The sequence below is a fragment of the Triturus cristatus genome, chromosome 12 (genome assembly GCF_964204655.1).
Source record: "Triturus cristatus chromosome 12, aTriCri1.1, whole genome shotgun sequence".
NCBI classification, from domain to species: Eukaryota; Metazoa; Chordata; class Amphibia; order Caudata; family Salamandridae; genus Triturus; species Triturus cristatus.
The window spans coordinates 674,678,902-674,697,789 of record NC_140595.1 but is presented as its reverse complement, the minus strand read 5'-3'; positions in this window follow the sequence as shown (position 1 = coordinate 674,697,789).

Sequence of the window (18,888 nt, the reverse complement as noted above, 5' to 3'; positions counted from 1 at the left end):
TAGATGCAAATGAGCATCTGTAGGCTTGTGGTACAGATCAGTTGTAATTTTGTGTTTATGAATGGTGAGTAGCACATCCAGAAAAGGGAGATGAGGATTCTGTTTAGTATTGCTGCTGGTAAATTTGATGGTAGGATGGATATTGTTGATATAAGCTGTAAATTGTTCCAATGTTCTACTTCCTGAATTCCATATTATAAATATGTCATCAATGTATCGTAGCCATACTAGTGGTTTGATGCTAGAAGTAGCAAGTATACAGTTCTCTAGTTTGCCCATGAAGATATTTGCATAGGATGGAGCCATCCGAGTACCCGGTACTCGGATGGCTCCATCCTATGCAAATTGACAAGTCTTTGCAAATACCCAGAGAAGCACTTATTTGGAATACCAATGGCAGAAACAAAAGTGACAGAACTCCATTTGTAGTTGACTATCATCCATCAGCTCCTAACTACAAAAATATAATGCAAAAAACATTTCCCTTACTGTCCACTTGTGAAAAATTGCAAAAGGTTTTTCCAAAACCACCAGTCATTGCTTACCGCAGAGCTCCAAATTTACGATCTCTTATTGTGAGAGCTGAACTCAAGCAAGCTGTAACAAATGCAGGGGTTCATTGCTGTGACTCTAAAAGGTGCATCACATGTGAATATCTTTTACAAACATCATCTGCAACTAGTTCTGTTACGAGAAGGACCTATGCAATAAGGCAGCATCTTACATGTCGCTCAACATGCATTATTTATGTGATTCAGTGCCAACGGCAAAGCTGTAAAAAGCAATATGTAGGCCAAACAGTGAATGACCTCCGTACACGATTCAGGAACCACAAATCTCCAATAATTAATAAGAAAATTGACCAGCCTGTAGCCAATCATTTTAACCTTGTGGATCATTCACTATCAGATTTGAAGATTTTCCCCGTGGAACATGTTTCAAAGGAAGAACTACTGGACTCCAGGGAAAACTTCTGGATGTACCGTTTAAAATCACTGCATCCAGATGGACTGAACATTACTGACAACACAACCTGATTACTGCATATCTCAAGAGCTCTCTGGACTGCATTGATTCCACATTCCAAATGGAATCTTCACTCATGATGCTTTTTGAAAATTCAGCTGTCATCTGTGCAGCCACAGAGCAAACCATCTTGTACTACCTGAGGAAGGCGGAAGCTGAAACGTTGTAGAGGAAATATATTTTTGTTCTTTGGTGAATCTATCTGTTTGAGTCACTTCTTTCTTGGATATTTTATTTCTTAGTGACTCATTTTATCCTTTGGGATCCAGATTTTTGCCCTGGCTGGCTGTTGTTTTCTTGTGATCCTTCATCTTCAAGTATACTGTTTTTGGGATTACAAACTTGTATCCTTCCTGGATCCGATACTCAAGCCAGAAGCAACCACCATGTCAAGAACAAATCTACATCCTAGATATGCGCTGTTCATCCAGGAGAAAATCAGTAAGTGCCAATTTACAATAGCACATTTACAAATCTATAAAAAACTTAACATCTATCCTATGGGGTTGGAGGTTAAGTCTAAGCCTCCTTTTAAACTAACTAGTTGTGAATGGTCCGCTACATGGAATATTTTACTGCATAACTCTTCAATGGCCCTACTATTGGTATCTATTAAAGTAACCATTCAAAAAATGCAGATGCTTAAAGCCAAGCTACAAAAAGAACTGGAACTTTTAAAGAACACAAAATGGTGACTCTGAAGTGGCACACATACTACAGAGGATTGCAGTAGTAAAAAAGATGACTGACAGGAAAGCTATTGAAATTAAATCTGCAAAACTAAAAAGAGATATGTTAAGATTTCATATACCTCCTCTTCCAACTCACCACTTCATAAATCATTCTGATTTGGGAGATTTTCTTGTCAGTGAAAGCCCTGTGAGTAAACAGCATAAAAAGAATAGAAGATTTATAAGACAAAAAAGGCTGCATAGCATCAGTCAGCTACAACCCTTGCAGACATCCGACCCAGTTATTGACTTAACTGGAGGGCTCCTATCACCAGGCGAATTTAACCTCTTGAGCAAAGGCCTCTATTTCTGTCGTGTACCGAAGGACCATAATACTGCCAACATGATGAGAGACCTAAAAACCTTTGAGAGAAGATGCAGACTTGCAGAATACTTTTACAATAATTCTAATGTTGATCTGCCAAGCTACCATCCAGATCCATTTAAGAAGTTCCGCCATCCCAAATCATGGACTCCTCAATGTGGTAGAAATCCTGTCCTTAATACATACATTTTATCCATCAAGAAACTCATCAAGGAATCAACCCCTAAAAGGATTTTTGATAACATCACCCGAGAAGAAAGAAAAGCTCTCCACCTCCTTCAACAGAGAATGGATGTCATTATAAAACCGGCAGACAAAGGTGGTGCAGTGGTTGCCATGAAAGTAAGTGATTATATTGAGGAGGGAATGAGACAACTAATGGATACCAACACTTACAAACCTTCAGAAACTGATCCCACAGAAGACTTGAACAAAGAAATTAAGTACATGGTTGTAAGATACAGGAGCTTAAATCTCATTGATGAAATAACAGCAGATATACTTGTTCATCCCAAACCAAGACCTGGGAGATTTTATATGCTACCCAAAATTCACAAAATGAACAATCCTGGCCGTCCCATCATCTCTGGCAATGACACAGCCACTGAGAGACTATCTTTATTTGTCGACCTGCACCTCCAGCCCATTGTACAGGAACTTCCATCATTTGTAAGATACCAGTCACTTCCTTCAGATTATTGAAAAATTAAACCAAACCTACACATTTGATGATGATACTCTTCTGGCTACATTTGATGTTACATCATTATACACCAATATACCACACGAGGATGGGCTTATGGCATTATCTGAAGCTCTTAATAAAAGAACTGTGAAAAAGCCATCAACAAATGTGCTTACCAACTTTGCAAGAGTTATCCTTAAATCCAACAATTTTACATTCAATGGTAAACACTATCTGCAGATACAAGGGACTTCCATGGGTACTCGGATGGCTCCATCCTATGCAAATATCTTCATGGGCAAACTAGAGAACTGTATACTTGCTACTTCTAGCATCAAACCACTGGTATGGCTACGATACATTGATGACATATTTATAATATGGAATTCATGAAGTAGAACATTGGAACAATTTACAGCTTATATCAACAATATCCATCCTACCATCAAATTTACCAGCAGCAATACTAAACAGAATCCTCATCTCCCTTTTCTGGATGTACTACTCACCATTCATGAACACAAAATTACAACTGATCTGTACCACAAGCCTACAGATGCTCATTTGTATCTAAACTGGACTTCATGTCACCCACACCACACTAAACTGAGCATCATCTACAGCCAAGCACTCAGAATAAGACGCATCTGCAGCAATCAGGAAACCTGTAAAGACCATCTACAGGAGCTTGCTACATTATTTAAAAGGCGAGGCTATCCTCTGCATATCATACAGCAACAAATTGACAAGTCTTTGCAAATACCCAAGCACTTATTTGGAATACCAATGGCAGAAACAAAAGTGACAGAACTCCATTTGTAGTTGACTATCATCCATCAGCTCCTAACTACAGAAATATAATGCAAAAAACATTTCCCTTACTGTCCACTTGTGAAAAATTGCAAAAGGTTTTTCCAAAACCACCAGTCATTGCTTACCGCAGAGCTCCAAATTTACGATCTCTTATTGTGAGAGCTGAACTCAAGCAAGCTGTAACAAATGCAGGGGTTCATTGCTGTGACTCTAAAAGGTGCATCACATGTGAATATCTTTTACAAACATCATCTGCAACTAGTTCTGTTACGAGAAGGACCTATGCAATAAGGCAGCATCTTACAGGTCGCTCAACATGCATTATTTATGTGATTCAGTGCCAACGGCAAAGCTGTAAAAAGCAATATGTAGGCCAAACAGTGAATGACCTCCGTACACGATTCAGGAACCACAAATCTGCAATAATTAATAAGAAAATTGACCAGCCTGTAGCCAATCATTTTAACCTTGTGGATCATTCACTATCAGATTTGAAGATTTTCCCCGTGGAACATGTTTCAAAGGAAGAACTACTGGACTCCAGGGAAAACTTCTGGATGTACCGTTTAAAATCACTGCATCCAGATGGACTGAACATTACTGACAACACAACCTGATTACTGCATATCTCAAGAGCTCTCTGGACTGCATTGATTCCACATTCCAAATGGAATCTTCACTCATGATACTTTTTGAAAATTCAGCTGTCATCTGTGCAGCCACAGAGCAAACCATCTTGTACTATCTGAGGAAGGTGGAAGCTGAAACGTTGTAGTGGAAATATATTTTTGTTCTTTGGTGAATCTATCTGTTTGAGTCACTTCTTTCTTGGATATATATATATATATATATATATATATATATATATATATATATATATATATATATATATATATATATATATATATATATATATATATATATATATATATATATATGTATATATATATATGCAAAAAAGAAGAAGAGAACTCTGGGTAGTTCCCAAGTTTAGGTGGACGGTAGCTCGTGTACAGAGCACCCTCAACACCAGCGACACTCTAAATTTGCTCACCTCAAATGTCTGCTTTTCTATCAAAGTTTTTAAGCATAGGATTAGCACAATGCTATCCACGCCAAGATAGAAATGCACAAAGTCTTTTGCCATTTGTACAACAAAGTCTTTAAGCATAGGATTAGCACAGTGCTATCCACGCCGAGCTGTAAGACGACAAAAGCCATTTATCACTCCAGGCACAGTATTATAGCTTTGGATTGGTGAAATACCATCCAAGCCAACCTGAAATGAATAAAAGCAACCCCTGACACGTGTTTTGCTGTCATTACAGCTCTTCAGAGAGGTTTAGCTTTGTCCAGACACAAGGGAGCACCCAGTATAAGTCAAAACAATTCCCTTGCAGGCATAGAGTGACGCATAAATTAAGCAAAAATAGAAGAAGAGAACTCTGGGTAGTTCCCAAGTTTAGGTGGACAGCAGCTCGTGTACAGAGCACCCTCAACACCAGCGACACTCTAAATTTGCTCACCTCAAATGTCTGCTTTCCTATCAAAGACTTTAAGCATAGGATTAGCACAATGCTCTCCACGCCGAGATAGAAATGGACAAAGTCTTTTGCTATTTGTACAGCAAATTCTTTAAGCATAGGATTAGCACAGTGCTATCCACGCCAAGCTGTAAAATGACAAAAGCCATTTATCACTCCAGGCACAGTATTATAGCTTTGGATTGGTGAAATACCATCCAAGCCAACCTGAAATGATTAAAAGCAACTCCTGACACGTGTTTTGCTGTCATTACAGCTCTTCACAGAGGTTTAGCTTTGTCCAGACACAAGGTAGCACCCAGTATAAGTCAAAACAATTCCCTTGCAGGCATAGAGTGATGCATAAATTATGCAAAAAAGAAGAAGAAAACTCTGGGTAGTTCCCAAGTTTAGGTGGACGGCATCTCAAATACAGAGCACCCTCAACACCAGCGACACTCTAAATTTGCTCACCTCAAATGTCTGCTTTTCTATCAAAGTTTTTAAGTCTTGTGTCTGGACAAAGCTAAACCTCTCTGAAGAGCTGTAATGACAGCGAAACACGTGTCAGGGGTTGCTTTTATTCATTTCAGGTTGGCTTGGATGGTATTTCACCAATCCAAAGCTATAATACTGTGCCTGGAGTGATAAATGGCTTTTGTCATTTTACAGCTCGGCGTGGATAGCACTGTGCTAATCCTATGCTTAAAGACTTTGCTGTACAAATGGCAAAAGACTTTGTCCATTTCTATCTCGGGGTGGATAGCATTGTGCTAATCCTATGCTTAAAAACTTTGATAGAAAAGCAGACATTTGAGGTGAGCAAATTTAGAGTGTCGCTGGTGTTGAGGGTGCTTTGTACACGAGCTGCTGTCCACCTAAACTTGGGAACTACCCAGAGTTCTCTTCTTTTTTGCATAATTTATGCGTCACTCTATGCCTGCAAGGGAATTGTTTTGAATTATACTGGGTGCTCCCTTGTGTCTGGACGCGTTTCAAAGCTCCTGCTTCTTGTTCACGGACCGGCTGGTTGGAGGCGGTGATAACGTCATCTCGGCAAGCCCCTGTTAAGTAGTAGTTGACTGCCCCCAGGTGGGTTGGATCTATATTCAGTCTGAGGGTATCCTGGGACTTGTAGGAATGAACGTTGCTGCCACATAACCAAAGTATCAAGTATTTCCTGTAGTAGGTAGAGATGAAATTCGGTTTAAGTTTAAAGCATAACTTTGTCTCTTCTGTGTTAAGCGAAATGCAAGTATATCGCTACAGTCCATTCTGTATGTGGTGGTGCAAGCTCCACGACCGAGGCTGGCCGTAATATATTACCAAAAAAATTTCCACACGCTCGGAGATGCACTCAAGAGACAAAAGCGGGCCCCCATGGCTTTCAAGAAGGTCCTTTATTTCATCGCAAACCGGGTTTCATTTCAATTTATGCAAAAAAGGTCGAACGCGTTTCAAAGCTCCTGCTTCTTGTTCACGGACCGGCTGGTTGGAGGCAGTGATAACGTCATCTCGGCGATGAAATAAAGGACCTTCTTGAAAGCCATGGGGGCCCGCTTTTGTCTTTTCGCTTAACACAGAAGAGACAAAGTTATGCTTTAAACTTAAACCGAATTTCATCTCTACCTACTACAGGAAATACTTGATACCTTGGTTATGTGGCAGCAACGTTCATTCCTACAAGTCCCAGGATACCCTCAGACTGAATACAGATCCAACCCACCTGGGGGCAGTCAACTACTACTTAACAGGGGCTTGCCGAGATGACGTTATCACCGCCTCCAACCAGCCGGGCCGTGAACAAGAAGCAGGAGCTTTGAAACGCGTTGGACCTTTTTGGCATAAATTGAAATGAAACCCGGTATGCGATGAAATAAAGGACCTTCTTGAAAGTCATGGGGGCCCGCTTTTGTCTCTTGAGTGCATCTCCGAGCATGTGGCAATTTTTTTGGGTAATATATATATATATATCGCACCAAAACAAAACGCCGGTTTTCAATTTCAATTAAGTGCTTTAATGAGGTCACCGCACATCGTATTATTCAGGCTAGTGCCTGCATGACGCGTTTTGACCATTAGGAACACGGTTTTGTTCGCATAACACGTTGCCAGAAATGCCATCATTTAAATAGTGCAACCAAACAACCAATAGTGCATCACATCAAACAAGGCTAATAGACATAGTAGAAATACTATGGGTCACAATTGCAAGTATGACAAAACCAATTACAATTTCAGTGATGGAAAAGATGCTAATCACATGGTCCTGAGGTAAATATATTCACATCATGGCGTTAAATCAAAAAACATAACAGCATCAAAATCCTAGTAGATGGAAAAATCCCACTCTTCATTAGATAATGATATAAATTGCAAGTGCTAAATTCTCAAAGTGCAAGTGCAAAGAGAAATGCATGACAATTTGGTATAATAGTCCAAATGAATCAAGACAACAAGCTGTTATGAAATCCATAAGAAAGTCTGATGCGAACGTAATCATCATCAATAACACAAAGGACATTGTCATCTACAAAATAATATCAACATTAGACGACCCCTTTCCACTGATAGTCGATGAGCCTAAGAATAAAGTGCTAGTGCACAAATCATAAATTGCAAACAGTTTTACAAAGTGCTAAGCTGTAGTTGAATTAAAAATAAAATAATGTCATGAAGCTGCCCGAAGCTTATATATGGGTCCTCATAATAAATCTCAAACGGCAAACCAATTCATTGAAAATACGGACTAAAATGCCTGATAATAGATGTAAAAAGTCTCTTGTAAAGTACATGTGAACTAGAAACGCAATGAGGTAGACAGACCCAAAGGAAAATACGGAGGCAATATCACTTGAATACCAACAATCATAATATAAAAACGGTTGATAAAAACAGTTGTCATAAAAGGTTGTGCAAATCCTCGCTTGTGTTGAGTCCATTAGGCATTTTGGTGTCAAGTGCCAAGATAAAATGGGACTCTAGATGCCTAGGGCGCTTTTCCCGATTGCCTCCTCTCAGTGATGTAGGTACCCCCCCAATAACAAAGTATTTATTATCATTCAGATTGTTATTATGAACTAACTTAAATTGGCGGGGCACCGGGTACTTAGGGTCTGAGTTCACCACTGCTCTCAAGTGTTGTAGAATGCGATTAAATACTTGGAGCTTTGTGCTGCCTGCATATTTGAGACCACAGGAGCATTCTAAAACATACATTGCAAATTCAGAGCGACACATATAATGTCCTTCGGTTTTAGTAAGTCTCAAGTTAAATGCAGTTGTATATTAAAAGGTGTTGATTCCAATTTTGCAGGCTCAACAGGAATTACATTAAAAAAAACTGTTTGTTGGACAGCCAAGTTGATGTAGGGGTGAACTCAGGGCTGGTTTTAACTAAAGAATATCTCATGGAGATCGCATGCCTGAAAGTAATATACGGTAGTTTAGGGAGGATTTGGCCTAAGGAGATGTCAGTCAGGATAATTGGACAATGAGAATTGACAATACTCTGTATGTTTCTTTCCTGCTTACTGAAAGTAGTGATGAGTCTAACCCCAAGAGTATTGTCAGAAAGGTTGCACTGGGACTTTTATTCGTGGTGTTATTAGAAGACAAACAGTGTTCTCTAGTGTGAGAGTTGGCTCTAGATAAGGCATTCATGACAGTGAAGTGATTGTGCCCCCGAGCAATGAAGCGATTGACTGCTTCAGATTGATACTGCTCAAGATCAGAATCCAAGCTACAAATATGCTGAATTCTCAAGAATTCCCCATAGGGAATACTGCGTATTAGATGGCGGGGATGAGCACTATTAGCGTACAGTATTAAATTACCAGCCGTTGTTTTACGGTGGAGTTTTGTTTGGATGTTACCTTTATCAATATAAATCTGCACGTCCAAAAACTCAAACACATTGGTCACTTATAGAAGCCGTAAAATTCAAATTTGAGTTGTTGACATTGATGGATGCTACAAACTGTTTTGCCTCTTCTCTGGTGCCTTTCCAAATTGTAAAAACATCATCGATGTAACGCTACCAGTGAACAACCTGAGCTTCCCATATTGACTTGTATTGGGCTCGGAGGACATGCCCCTCCCACCAGCCAACGTGAAGACATGCATAACTGGGAGAGAAGCATGCCCCCATAGCCACGCTTCTCAGATGGTGATACAGATCTTTATTGAACAAAAAGAAATTATTGTTCAGACATAGTTCAATCAAAGACACTAACATACGGTTGTGTTCATATAAATGAATTGATCTTTGAGCAAGAAAGAATTGAACAGCTGCGATCCCATCTGCGTGGTTGATACAAGTGTATAAAGATGAAATGTCCATCGTAGAAAAAGGAAATCTTCTTTCCATTCTACCTCTTTCAGCTTTCTTGTGAAATTACTAGTGTCTTTGATAAAAGACGGCAGATTGAGGACAAACTCCTGTTAAAAATAATCAACATGTTTTGACATAGACTCCACCAAACTCTTTATAGCTGATATAATAGGCCTCCCAGGGATAGGAGTGATCTCTTTGTGGACTTTTGGGAGGAAATATAAAGCTGCAGTAAGCGGATAGTCATTCTTGAGGAAATTTGCCTCATTTTTATTTAAAAGTCCAGATCGCTTCCAATGGTTCAGCTGTTCAACCACCTTTTCCTTTACCTTCTGTAGGTCAGATATTGATGTTTTCCGATAACAAATGTTGTTTCCCAAATGTCTATTCGCCTCTTCCAAGTATTGTTGCTTTGGTCAAAGAACAATGTTCCCTCCCTTATCTGCCTTGTTTATGATGATTTCATGATTATCACCTAATTTTTTCATCAGATTTATAGTATTGACGATGTAGATGCTTTGTTCGTTGTCTTCTGTGATTGATGGTGATGTTAAATTTTTTAAGATCTTCAATTACAATATCACTGAAAACATCAATAGAATCTTTAGGCATAATCGGGACAAATTTGGAAGGAGAACGAAAAGGACTGCTGGCTGGTTTATTGATGGCAATACCTGCGCCAGCGAGATCCACTTGTGCAGAGTCAGTTGGATCCTCATCATTGGCCAGGGACTGTAAAAGTCTTAATGTGCTAACATCTGTGGCTAGTAATTTCAAAGTAGGTATGCCAGGGATAAGGTCAGATATCGTGCTAGATGTAGAATCTTTCAATTGGTGAAATTTGATCAATTTTAACTTACGGATACATTTAAAAATATCCACATCTGACTGGTGGTAACTAAAATTGCTTTCAGAGCAGTAAGTAAGCCCCAAAGAAAATAATTGTAATTCAGCTGCTGTCAGTATGGTGTCCGTAAGGTTGATGACAGTATTGTCCAAGTTACCTTACACCGTTTCCACTTCTTGGCTTGAGTTCCTCTGTTTGAACTGTTGTTGTTTGCACCAGCTCCTCTGCCTCCTGCGTTGATTCCTTCTTGGCCTATTTTCAATTGAGGATTCAGAGGCCGTAGGGTTTGGTGTCAGTTCTCGCACAAAAAATTCAACTCCTCTGCTGGTGTCAGGCTAGTGGTCCCTATAGCCTGCATGTTGGAGGAGGGGGCCAAACCGTCTTCAGGGTCACTGTTGCTAGTGAGAGAACTCACATCAGAGTCAAGATTAACCACTGCATTATCTGCCTGTGATGTTATTTGCAAAGCTGCTACTTTGTTTGTTAGTGATTGTCTTTTGGCTGTATCAAATTTTTTCGCGAAAGTAAAGACACGCCTGGTCTCATAATCGTTCTTATGCCTGGTGAACTTGAAAGCCTTTCTGGCTTTCATAAATTCTTCATGCTTTTTGATCCTTACATCAATTTCAACTAGCCCTTTGGTTACTGCATCTTTAAATTCAGGTCCTAATCCTTTGGGGAGACCAATTTTGTTTTCGATTTCTTTTAAGATAAATTCACTGTCTATTTCAGCGTATTCGATAAGTATCTTAACCATATTCATACCGGCTAACAAATTGTTCTCGGCCCACTCCTTCAGCATTGCAGGGTTTGGATTTTCAAATGTCGGAGCGATCAGCACTCTTAGTCCTCTTGGCACTCTCTTGGCCTCTTTTTATTTCTCTAGTGATTTTTTCTCCCAACATTTAGTGAGCTCAGTCTTTAGAAATTTCTCAAGAGTTTGAGGAGACTCTTATCATCATTTGCCCCCTTTGCTCGTTTATGATCTGAGGGAGATTTACAAATAAGGCTTCAGCTGTGGCTTCACCTTCTCGCAGCGCGTCATTTAGAGACATGATGAAAAATGCCTGATTAATGCACTTCGATGCACTGGCGTTTTAACGGACAAAGAACGCCTTAAAAAACCAACAACGTATAATCTCTCAACTCGTTGAGGAAAAAATGCCAAATGTCATGGAAAAGCTTACCACACAAGAGAAACGCCGGTTCCCTTTAGTCCAACGACTGCTTGGGTCCCGCAGCTACTCGTGAAAGACGGCTTCCTCTGGTTCGATAATCCAACAACAGCGAGGGGCAGACTGCCACTGTATTCCTTCCAGGTAAGTCAAAGCGCAGTGAAGCAAAGTCGCCTGCACGGCAATCTGCCACTGATAGAGAGAGGGTCCATAGATCCGAAGACAGCCAAGTTAGGATGAATTTAGAATCGGAAAGCAATCCTAGCCCACCATGGATGCAGTGGGACAAGCAAGGTACGGACCATCAAAACGTCGGGGGTGGGTCAATTTCAATGAAGTGCTTTAATGAGATCACGGCACATCGTATTATTCAGGCTAGTGCCTACATGACGCTTTTTGACCGTTAGGAACACGGTCTTGTTCACATGACACACTGCCAGAAATGCCATAATTTAAATAGTGCAACCAAACAACCAATAGTGCATCACATCAAACAAGGCTAACAGACATAGTAGAAATACTATGGGTCACAATTGCAAGTATGACAAAACGAATCACAATTTCAGTGTTAAAAAAGATGCTAATCATATGGTTCTGTGGTAAATATATTCACATCATGGCGGTAAATCAAAAAACATAACATTGCATTCATAACAGCATCAAAATCCTAGTAGATGGAGAAATCCCACTCTTCATCAGATAATGATATACTATATATGTGTACACATTTGTGTATATTATCAAGTATGCTTTTTAAAGTGCTAAATACAAATAATTATTTTAAAAAACATTATAAAGTAAAAATTATTATGATATGTAATAGGAAAATATTTTACATTAAATATGTTTTGTGATAAACATATAAATCCAACAACATGGGAACGAATAATGTAAGACTATCCTTTTCATTATTTCTTTTTTTCTGCCTTGAATTTCTTCTATATATATTTTTTTCCATGCTGGGAATGGGTGGCATTCTTGCATACAGAAGCAATCCCTCAGAAACATTCCTACCATTTATGCAGTGTTGTTCTCACACAGCCGACATACCAGTTGCCCACTGGAGCATTATGGGGTGCACCTTTGAACTTACTGAATTCTGCCAGGTGTCATTTAATCACATATTACATACTCATATGGACCCATTTTTATTGATCTGCACATGGATTTTGTGTGTATGAATGTTTTTGGCATTCAGTTCTGTCATGAAGTAATTTACTTATGCCCACTTTGACAGAATTGGCGATTTTCAATATACCTGTAATGCTAATCCTCCTTAATTCATAAGGGTACTATGTATTTTTTTCTATGGGTAATGGTCCCTGTTGATAGGAACACTCGTTGGGGACTATGTCATAGCGTGAGTCATCCAGCATCATGTGCAATGCATTATATTTACCCTTACACGCTTCTGAAGTAGTTCCAACCTTCCTGAGTAACATGTATTCCATTATATTCAGGGAATACCGGGCCATGAGGTGACTGTATGTGACTCTTAATTTGTGTTTAATTTACTTTTTTGTTTTTTTTCCCATTGTAGGAGAGCCCTAATAGAATTATTTTATGTTATTTTATGAGAAAGATACAATGCATTAGCAAATTATGTATAATAATTTAATATTTGAGTTTACTACTCCAATCTTCTAGGGGCCATTGTCTCTCTTCACTCAGACACATGGATCTACATGAGGATAGGGCCACATATCGTCATGTCTAAAATTTCCATCCAAGGTGGTCTAAAGCAAGGCTGCATCCTTTCTCCTCTGCTCTTTAATCTATATACAGCAAGCCAGGCCAAAGCTTTGGCAAACAGCTTCCATTCCCCCAACGACTAGGCCAGTCAACTCTACACATCCTCCAATGTGCAGATGACATCGTAATAATGGACATCACCAAAGTGGGCATACAGCGAGCACTGAGTAACCTCCACAGATACAATGAAAAGAACAATCTCACAAACAATCAGGACAAGACCAAAGTTGTGGCCTTCGGCCGCCATAAGAATGAGAAACTTCTTTCCTGGCACATAGGGGCCATGACTGTTAAAACAGCAAGATAATACAACTACCTTGTGGTTTGGTTTTCAGAGACCTCCAGTCCCTTGATCCACTTAAGTTTGTAATGGCAGGTGAGCCATTACATACTGGCTCACCTGCCTCATTAAGAAACTAAAATGCGCCTCTGCTGCTCCATTCCTGAAAGTCATAACAACTTGTCTCCTGCCAGTACTATACTATTGGCACCAAGCTTTTCCTGAGGCCTGTGCTCTTATTCTAGAACATGCACAGATCTCAGGTCTGAAGAAAGCTTTCCAACTGCCTATGCATCTTCGTAGGTCTAGGACAGGCATGGGATTGAGCCTGTCAAACCAATCGCTAACCTGTGAGACCGACATGTTGAAATAATGCACATGCATTCTGAAAGTGCTAACAATTTCACTTGAGACCGCCCTGAAAGACACCTTCAAGAGTCCAGGGAATACACTGCATTGTCAATTCCAGAAGGCAATTATAACTTTTCAAATTGTAGCACCTGTATTAACATCCGACACCATCTCTTTTCTGACCTGGAAGAAGGCAATCAACAGGCAGCTGCACATAGCCTCATTTCAGCAAGACATTGTGTTGTATCTTAATTCCCTCAAATGCATCCTCCCCTTAGCTGCTCAGCCAGGATGAATGTGATGTCTGCGTGGAATGTTGGAATGCTTGATGAGAGAGAGAGTGGAATGTTGGTGTGCCTCCTTGTGTGGTGAGAGTGGCAGTTGGAGAGAGTAGGCTGAGCAGCAAAGATGCTGCTCCTGGTGGAACCTGTAATATACTTCTATTGAACCAACCAATAAACCTTCTACTTGTGTTATACTTCCTGGCTACCTCTGGTCCTCCTTGGATTCAACTGTATATCATTGCAACATTGGCGACGATCTGGAAGAAACCCTGCGTGCTTTGGCCACAAGACTACGGCAGGTGAGGAAACTTACAATTTTACAGAACATTATATGTTCAAGAAACTACTTAAAGCAAAGCAACTTTAAAATTAAGGAAAAGAACGCCCTCCCGAGTCCCACCAGTGTCCTCCACCATCTGGACAGCCTGCCCAGGGTGCTTCACGTTCCTTACATCAATACTTGTCGACTTCAAGAAAAATATACAGCGCTAACCTTTTCACTTTCAAGATTGACAATTCGAAATACTGATCCACCTGCACCTGATGTTCGTTTTTCAACAGAGTACAGCAATGTATTTAAAATGCGGAGACAACTTTCAGAGTCAGCGTTATTTATGACCCTTGACGACTGTTTGCCATGAGATTGGGGGGCCAATCTTTGGAAGATTGCTCCGTGTACTTTGCAAAGGGAGTTCGTGAGCTCCAAGTGTGGTGTTTACTTTAGTATCCTGATCTGATAGCTGGCAAAACCGTTCCTTCGTTCTTCAAACTGCTGTATTTTGGTGACTTTTTAACTATTATTTAAAGCCTGCAGTTACACTCAGCAGCATTTGAATCGGTGCAGCGAGACACAGCACTTCAGTGGCTCACCTCATTGTTCTGTGTTGTCCTGGCAACTTTACGATGTCACAGTCCTTCACGTCATTGTCTCCGCATTTCTCAAATCTGCTGCTCACTGACGCCTACATGCATGGACGTGTTGAGAGCCACCCGGTTCTCCGTCGTGCTGCGTGCCTCCATTTTGGATCTGCACAGTTATTCCTGCTCAGCGCTGTTGCCAACCACGTTTGCTGATTACAATTAAGTTGGAGCATTTGCCAACCACGTTTTTTTGTGTTTGCTCAGAACAATAAAGCTTCAAGCAAGCCTCGCCGCACCAAGACACTTCTGGTATCCAGTAGAACTTATCGACTACAACATGGCAGTGAAGTGATTTAATTAATCACCCTCGATGCCTACTTCCAACTTTATGAAATGGCGCTACAATTTTTTGGGTAATTATACTACTACTGCAACAAATTGACGCAGTTCCTGACAATTTCGTTTAGTTTCTTAAGGGGAACTAAAAGAGTGTTTAATTGGCCTTTGACTCATACACATGTTTCCTTTTGTGTTACTCACAGTATTTCTTTATGCCATACATGTTGAGTCATCATGCCCTGTAACTTGTTATCTTTCGCTTCGCTGAGTAAGTTGTTTGGTGTTATAGTCATGGTCTTGTTCTACTTTGTTGATTTTGTTGCCAAATATGTTTATCTCGTATTGGTGACGTTTCTACTCTTATACCTTTGCTCCATTTTTAGAAGATTGCTTTTCAGAATATTTTCGATTTTAAAGAAAGTTAGTGTGTTATCATTTAAGCACTCTACTTTATTCATTTGTTTTACTATCACCTCATTGGGATTCATGCTTCGCCTTATTGTTCTTTAGTTTGTTTAAGGGTCATTTATTTTTACTCACACCTTTGCGCTATTGGGAGTAATATATTATTGACTGCTGCCACAGTTACTTTCAGGATATTAGGCTTCATCTTTAGGGTATATATTGTATAGGAGCTGGCCTCCATACACTTGTTTTTATCTTTCAGTGAGGGTAGTGCACACCCTTTACACTGATTTTACCCTATACACCTTTTGTGTGCCCAGCATTAGTGTTACTATCACTAACCTTTACATTTTCATCTGGCTGTGTGGATAGTAGTTAGCTTTCTTCATTTTTTTCTCATAGTTTGAAATGCGTAATGGGCAGTATACCCATACTTTATTTAGAAATGCGTAATGGGCAGTGTACTCATCTTTAGTTTTAATGCGCAATGGTACCTTACATAGAAATGTGAAATGGGCAGTGTACCCATCTTTAGTTTTAATGCACAATGGGCTGTGTACCCATCTTTAGTTTTAATGCGCAATGGGCAGTGTACCCATACTTTATTTAGAAATGCGTAATGGGCAGTGTACTCATCTTTAGTTTTAATGCGCAATGGTACCTTACATAGAAATGTGAAATGGGCAGTGTACCCATCTTTAGTTTTAATGCGCAATGGGCAGTGTACCCATCTTTATTTGTAATGCGCAATGGGCATGTACCCACTCTTTAGTTTGTTATGCTCAGAGGTGCCTTAATGTTTCAGTACATAAGGCGTGCAAAATAGGATGAGTGTATAGGTATTTACATCTCTCGGAGTTCTTATTTAATGTATTAGTATATTTGGTGGGCAAAACATCTCCCGGGGTTTCTTCACTCTCCTAGTCCTGCACTATTTCCTCCATTGTGCTGTGTGTAGAAATGTAGTTGGGGTGTCAGACCTTTTGGTTTCTTTTTCCCCAGCTGTCAGTTACGCTACTGCTTTGCACCTTTTTTTTTACCTACTTTATTCCTTTATATTCAGTTTCTCTTCTCTTTACTTTTTTGATGCTATAATCATATGTTTTACAAGCAATGTTTTACATGCAACGTTTTACATGCAATGTTTGAATTATTTCTATTAATAGTTTTTCCCAAGGGAAGGGGATGTGCATCTTGAAGCTTTTCACACTGTTTCACCCTCCCTTCATTCTAGTCATTTTCTACTACTTATTCACATCTTTCTTACCTGTCACTGGACTTTCATTCTTCCTCTGATATTTATTGTGCGCAACGATGCAAGTACCATCATTCATACTTTTTTGCTGCAAGGTTGCAAATTTATTGTTGTTTATTGTTGTCCAAGGGAAGGGGATATGTTGTATCTTAATTCCCTCAAATGCATCCTCCCCTTAGCTGCTCAGCCAGGATGAATGTGATGTCTGCGTGGAATGTTGGAATGCTTGATGAGAGAGAGAGTGGAATGTTGGTGTGCCTCCTTGTGTGGTGAGAGTGGCAGTTGGAGAGAGTAGGCTGAGCAGCAAAGATGCTGCTCCTGGTGGGACCTGTAATATACTTCTACTGAACCAACCAATAAACCTTCTACTTGTGTTATACTTCCTGGCTACCTCTGGTCATCCTTGGATTCAACTGTATATCATTGCAACACATTGCTCCCCTAAAGTTTTCTGACAAAAAGGAGCACAACCCAGTAAAAAGAAAAAATTACTTTGATCCACTTTGTTTTTCCTGCCACCCTAACTTAACCCAGCTCCGACTCACCCTACCCATTCACGTGGCGATAGACCCCTTGCATCATGCCATGCGGGATCACTAACTGAAAGGATGCCATGGAATGGCATTCGAGCCTGTCAGAATCGATTTCCCCGACCACCTAACCCCCTCCCCCGTCACCGCCCTTAAGAAGGCGCAGTACTCCCAGAGAAATAAAATAAAAGGTTCAATCACATCCTAAATACATCTTTAGTTTCTCATTGACTTTAGAAAATCCTGGGCTTCAGAAAGAATATTAAAGATATTGAAGTGTCCTTCACAAAGAAACTTAAGTTTTGTGGATTGAACTATGGACATCTGGGCACCTATTGACCCAAGCTCAAAGGATAGTTGTTGAAAGGCCTTTCTCCGCCTAGCTGTAGTCACAAAAAGATCAGACAAAAAATTCAAGGAAATGTTTGGCATGACTGTGAACGTTTTCTGCTGAATTGCTCGTGAAAGAACTTGTTCCTTGATCCGTAAACCTGAAAAGTTGACCAAAATAGTTTGTGGATATTTAGCCCCTGGTGGCTGATGGAAAGGAACTCTATGTGGCTGTATAATTGTCAAATCCTCAGGGGCAGATGATCTTTAATCAACATGTTGATAAGCTGAGGAACTGGCTGTGTTTAACACTGAGATTCGCTTCCTTCCGGTATTCCCCTTAACCTGAGATTGGAGCGTCTTGCATGATTCTCTAGTGATTCTAATTTCAACTCCAATTCCATGATTTTTGCAAACTCAGGTGTAGAACAAGATTGCAGAGGGGCTATTTTATCTTCAATGTGTGAGTTTCTTTGCTCCGCTGCTTGTAGCTGTTTTGGGAGTACCAGCAAGGTTTCCTCCATCTTACTAAGTCTTTGATTCAATAACTCTGTGTCCTAAGCTTTCTGTACATTTAACCCGCAAATCTCTGCCAGAAGTGTATTGATCACCTTTAACAGACTCTGACAGAATCTCCTGAGGAGCGCTGGAATTTTTAAGTCGGGATGCCTGCGAGGGAGAATTGGGCTCATGAGTGGTAAACGCTTGAGAGCTGAAACTCTGTACTGCAGGGGGCCCAGAAGGGAGTTTATCTGAGATAAGGAGGACCGCTGGAGCACTACCATTTGGCTTCTCTCCCTCATTTTGAAATTTGCTCCCCTCAGTTATTAATGGCATTGATCCGTCTGATGTCATATTGCCATATGAATTGCATGGGGATGCCACTGTTCTGGCCCCAACATGGCCCTCCGCACATTGCGGCTTAAGCCCTAAGTTTTGAAATAGGGGAAAGGTTTTTACTTTTTGAGAAGACCGGCCCTCTTCCCTTTGATCAAGTTCCACATTTGCCATCAATAGAGCCGTAGCTGGAACTGGAGATGGAA